Genomic DNA, 6,000 nt, shown 5'->3' with positions numbered 1-6,000 from the left:
TTCTGCACACTCGAGGCTCCTGCTGGGTGGAAGGAGCTGCCAGGGCTGCAGATGAGGTTCCCCCCTCGAATGGCACAAGGAGCTTTACAGACGCTGCAGCTGCTGAGGCTGGGATACACAGGCCATTAAAATTGCACCCTTAGGGACTGTTCTGCTGCTTAGGGATGGCTGAAAAGGAAATCTTACATTGCTTCAAAGATCAATGTGCCTCATGCTCCTCCTGGAATCAAACCAGACTGACTTTTGCCAATGTTTGCTCTGGAGAACCGGGGAAGAGGTTTCAAGAGTGACTGAGTAGCAAATGTCCTGAATAGGTTTTAATCTCTGATTTAAGTTGATTTGAGAAAATAAAATAAGATTTAGAGCCTTCTAGACAGAAATGGTGTTTAACACATGTTTTCCAGTCATTTCTACTCCATGTTCCACTTGAGACCTCATGTCCTGGGAATTTCCTGCCCTTGTGGGGAACTGAACAGCAGASGCAAGAGCCCCCTGCTGCAGCCCAGCAGCAGCTTTGGGAGGAGGGAAACTCCTTGGGAAGAGAAACTCCTTGTCCTTGGCACAGCACATGGCATCCAAAGCATTTGCCCTGTCTGTGGGAAGGCAGAGGACAAATTTGCAACTGGGACACTTTTTCAACATTGGCCAGGACAAGAAGTCTTGTCCCAATGGCTGAGACAAGGAAACAATGGCCAAGGGGACCTCCACCCCCTCAGGTGGGTGTCCTGAGGGTCTGCTCTGCTCAGCAACATTGGAAGGGTCATCACAGAAAGAGGGACAGAGACTGGTCTGGGGTCCTTGGGTCATCCATCATCCATCCATGGAGGGTGTCCTGGCCATCCTGTTTTGAGATGTCCCTCCTCAGAGCAGGCTGAGCCCATGGGTCCTGCTCTCAGACCTTTGTGGTGGCCTGAGACACAATTATTGTTCTATTGTGTGGGGCTTTTCCTGTGTCAGAAATAACTGAGAGAAGGTGAGGTGGGATTTTTATAGCACAAACCCCAAGATTTGTCCTGGAGAGAGCTGGGTGGAGCAGCTCAGAAAAAGCTGGAGAGGGAGCCTGGGCTGGGCTGGAGCTGCTCCCTGGGCCCTCCCTGCAGCACAGGGACACCAGGACAGGGGTGTCACACCCACGCGGCACCCACAGAGGATCCAGGGGGGACGGTTTTCTCCAAGGCCCCCAGAAAGCCAAAAAGCCCAAGCCAGCTGCTGGAATGGCCTTGGCAGCACGGCAGCCCCTTCCCCCAGTCTGGCCATTCCCACAGAAACAGGAGTGTCCCAAAGGCTCTGTGTGCTCCTGGGGGTTCACAGCCAATGTCACCACGGGGGCAGGAGGCTGCACTCAAACTTCACCTGTCCTAGCTGTGGGGATGGTTCATAGGGACAATTCATGGGCTGTTCCTGTCCCTGAAAAAGGGCGTTTGAGAGGGAAAAATGAGGCTGTTGATAATTTGAGGTGAGTGTCTTTTACCCATGGAGCTGTGCCCCTTTTGGGGGGTCACAGTGTCCTGCATGAGAGTAGGGAAAGTACCTGGAGACTTTTTGTGCTTCCTTCCCACCCTACAACGTTCAGATCCTGCCCTTCCTCAAGCACCAAGAGACTCCCTCCAGCACAGAGAGAACAGCCAGGACAGTGGCACCTCACAGCAGAGACAGGGGGGTGACAGGGGAGCTCTGGACACTGCCCTGTGACCAGTTTGGATGTGATCAGCCCTGTCCTATGTGGTCCCACCTATGCTCAGGGCTCTGGGCTGGCCCAGGCCAGGCTCAGCTCTCAGGGCAGAAAGGAATGGTCAGGTCAGGCACTGCCCAGGTCAGTGCTGGTCTCAATTCCTCCTCCCCATAGATCCCAGGGCCATCGGTGGTGGGGGGTGACCCACGTTTGGGATTGTACTAAAGGCAACGAGCTCTTCTCTGGGGACTTTTCCAGAAGGTGGCAGAGGGATGTGGTGCAGCCCTGCTGAGCCTGGTGCCCCCTCCTCAGCCTGGCTCTCTTTGGACAGGTCTCTCCCAGGAGATGTGAGCTCCTGGCTGGACGAGTTCTAAAACCCAGCTCTCAGCTCCTTCTCCCAAACACGTGTCCCTGTAATAGAGGAGTTTATCCTCTGCTGGAATGAAGCAACTCAACCCTCCCCTTGCATTGCCGAGCCTTTCAAGCATCCTTTGATAAGCAGTGTGAGCACAGCTCTCTGGGCATTGCYACATCCCCTGGCGTGCTCTGCCCTGCCAAAGCTGAGTTCCAAGCTGGTTATAAATGAGGCACCACGCTCCGCTTTCATCTGCTCCCCGAGCGAGCGGGCGGGGGCAGAGGCCACGCCAGGGCAGAGGAGCCGGGCGTGGGCAGGGGAGGGGCAGGACCAAGATGGGGCAGCACAACCCCCTCAGCCCCTGCCAGCCCTGCAGCATCGAAGGAGCTGAGCTCGGGGGACAAAGATGGCAGAGAAATCTGGGGTTCTCTGAGCAGTGACAGCAGCAGGAGCAGCACAAACGAAGGGGGAGCTGATGATGGGGAAGGGTCTGGAGGGGAAATTGYGTGAGGAGCAACTGAGGGCCCTCGGTTTGTTCAGCTGAAGGTCAGACCTCACCAGGGGCTGCAGCTCCGATCTCTGCTCTCTGTCAGCAGGGACAGGGCCCAGGGAAGGGCTGGAGCTGTGTCAGGGCAGGGTCAGGCTGGATCTCAGGGAAAGGCTCTTCCCCCAGAGGGTGCTGGGCACTGCCCAGGCTCCCCAGGGAATGGGCACAGCCCCGAGGCTGCCAGAACACCAGGAGTGTTTGGACAATGCTCTGAGGCCCAGGGTGGGATTGTTGGGATGTCAGGGGTTGGACTGGATGATCCCTYTGGGTCCCTTCCTGTTCAGGATATTCTGTGATTCACTGAGGCAGCACCATCCCATCAAAAGGACCACAGAGCTCAGGTGGCTTTACACAGACAGAGGGGGGAGAAAGGCAGAGCTGTGGGTACAGAAGACAAAAAGCTTCACAAGCCACCACATCTGCAACCTCCTACCACTCCAAGGCCACCCTGGAGGGAACGGAATTGCCCAGACTGGAGCTTTGGGCTGGGTCAGAGAGAGGCTTTACTGCATAGGAGTGAAGAAATGTCATGTGCAGGGTAACAGAATTTCCAAGGTCAGAGCCTCTGGGTCTGTCATGCAAATCTGCATCTGCTGCAGAGGCTGAGCCTGCCCAGGGCAAGGAGGAGCCCGAGTCACTGGGAGGCTGAGGGAAACCTGCGTGAGCCACTGCAAGCAATGACAGTTTGCTGCTCACAGTGATTTGATTCACGACTCATTCCACAGAATCCCAGAATGGTTTGGGTCAGGAGAGTCCTTAAAGTTCATCCAGTCCCACCCCCTGCCATGGGCAGGGACACCTTCCACTATCCCAGGTTGCTCCAAGCCCCATCCAGCCTGGCCTTGGACACTTCCATGGATCCAGGGGCAGCCACAGCTGCTCTGAGCACCCTGTGCCAGGGCCTCACCAATCTCACAGGGAACAATTCCTTCCCAATATCCCATCCAACCCTGCCCTCTGCCGGTGGGAAGCCATTSCCCTGTGTCGTGTCACTCCATCCCTTATCCCCAGTCCCTCTCCAGCTTTCTTGGAGCCCCTTTAGCCACTGAGGCCTCCCTGGAGCCTTCTCTGCTCCAGACTGGACAGCTCCAATTCCAGCACGTTCCTTTCTCTCTGACCTTTTGGATACCTCTGGCCCCCCCTGGGCAGACCCTTGCTCTGTCGGTGCCAGAGCTGGGCACAGACCAAGGAGAAACCTGAAGTCCCTTTACATAGCATGAAGAGCAGCAGAGCTGCCCAGATGTGGTGATGGTTTCCTTATCAAACAGCTCCTTGTGGTGTAACAGTCTCTGTTGCATGGATCAAGGTGCCTCTCATGGCTGCTGTCAGAGCAGCACACACAGCATCACCTTTCACGGAACTGCTGCTGCCCTGCTGCATCCTGCCTTCCAAGAGAACTCCRTGGGCACAGGGAGCTCCATCAGGCAGAGCAGGGTTTGGTTTAATGCCACACTGTGGCCCCGGGCCGTGWTCCATGGGAATCCACACAGGGGGATCCAGCCCCCACTGCATCCCCCCAGCGCAGGGGGCATCCCCCCTCAGCAGGGCAGGGCAGAGTGGCACCATCCTCCTGCATGGCTTTGGTTTGCCTTTCCTGTCACCAGCCCCAGAATTAGGATCAGGCAGAAAATCAGGGTCTGGTAGATGCCTCCATCCACCTCTGCCTGTGGCTGGCAGGTCCCCTCGGGCTGGGACAGGACTGGAAAAGYTCCTGCAGGAAAAGTGCCGTGGGTGGGAAGTGCCCTGGGAGCTGCAGCTCTGCACCCACTTCCCAGATCTCCAGAGGTTCAGCTGAGCTGGGCCCTGCTGGGCCTCCACCACAGCTGAGACACTGCTGAGACACTGCAGAGGCTTTGGAACATCCCACGTATTTCCAGGGCTCCTTCCTTGCAGTGCCAATGGCAGCATGTCCAGCCGGAGCCTTTGGGGTGACTCAGCCAGGGAACAGGAGCTGTCACTGTCCCCCCCCAGCCCCCACAGAGCCCCTGTCCTGTGCTGGAAAGAGCTCCCAGCTCCGAGGGGGCTCACCAGGACCCCCAGCCAGGGGACACAGGGAAGGCACCCACACTCCCATGGCATCCAAACCCACAGGGACAGAGGACAATGCCTGGGGATCAGGAAACAGCAAAGCTTCTCCCTGTGGGAACATCATCCCTGCACATGGAGCATCCAGGGCTCCAAGGAGGGAATGGCAGCCAGTGCAGATACAGAAAGTGGGTCCATCRTGTCCCCATCTTGTCCCCACTCCATCCTGTCCCAGGGGTGCTGGAGAAGGAGCTCCAGTTCCTGTTTGTTCCCACAGACAAAGCAAGCAAAGCTGACCCTGCAGAGGGGGTGCTCCAAACCCTGCCCCCAGCGAGCCATGGAGTAAGCCAGGACCCCACATTCCCCTTCGTCAGCAGGGCCAGATCCCAAAGCAGCCTCATCCAGCACAAGGCATCCCTCCCTGGCCACACATTCCAGCGTGGGTGTCACAGGACACTCTGGAGCTGGGATCACCTCCTCAGGAACAGGCAGCGCTGTACAATCAGTGCCAAGCAGTCCCTCTCGTGTGGCCTGGATCTGCCCCAAGGCTGCTTAGGGTCCCTGCTGTGGTATTTAATGTCTTCACTAATGCCACAGGAAGGGATCGAGGGCACCTCAGCAGGTTTGCAGCTGCCAGGGCACCTCGAGTTTACAGCTGCTCCTGCCTGAATCTCCTCCGCCAGGCAAGAAGAGCTTCCTCCCCCAGCTCCAGGTGAGTGATGCCAACGGCCGCTCTTAAACGAGGATCGTGGAGAGTCAAGCGTCCCTAGGCTCTGAAGGAGCTGGAATTGCAGAGCTTCCCACACGGGAAACCCTCACAGGGAAAGCCGGGGAGCTCCGCAGTCCTGCAGCACCACTCCCTGGAGAGGAAGGGATGGGATGAGCTGCACAGCCAGGGAGGAGCCGCTCCAAAGGCTGAGCTCCCTGCGGAGTTCTGCAAGTTCCAGAAGCGTCCGGGGCCCCTTCTGCAGCTCCTGGATCCAGGAGACRAGAGCGAAACTTGGCTACCATTGCTCCAAACACTGCTCAGGGTCCATCCAGCCCATCTTATCCTGCCGGGAGCTTGGGCTGTGGACTCCTGCAGCCATAGAGGAGTCACCTTTTGCAAAGGGAAAAGGACCCAAATTCACACTCAGGGGCTGCTCAGGGATTGATCCCAACACAGCCAGACCCTGCCAGGGAAGACCTTCACGCTGACAGATACACTGGAGCTCTCCAGGACAAAAGGGTCCCTGAGGACATAAGCACAACTCCCACCCCCTCCTGCCCTCAGCAGAGCCAGCACAGCAAACAAACTCCTCGTGGATGCAGCTCCACCACAGGAGTTCCACCAAGAGCTGAGTCCTAGAGCCCCGAGCAGCTCTGTTCTGGAGGAGAGGTACTGGGACACACAACTGCACA

Source organism: Malurus melanocephalus, unplaced genomic scaffold (genome assembly GCF_030028575.1).
Source record: "Malurus melanocephalus ecotype Western Australia unplaced genomic scaffold, MMel_1.1 scaffold_224, whole genome shotgun sequence".
NCBI lineage: Eukaryota > Metazoa > Chordata > Aves > Passeriformes > Maluridae > Malurus > Malurus melanocephalus.
This window is presented reverse-complemented; position numbering follows the sequence as displayed.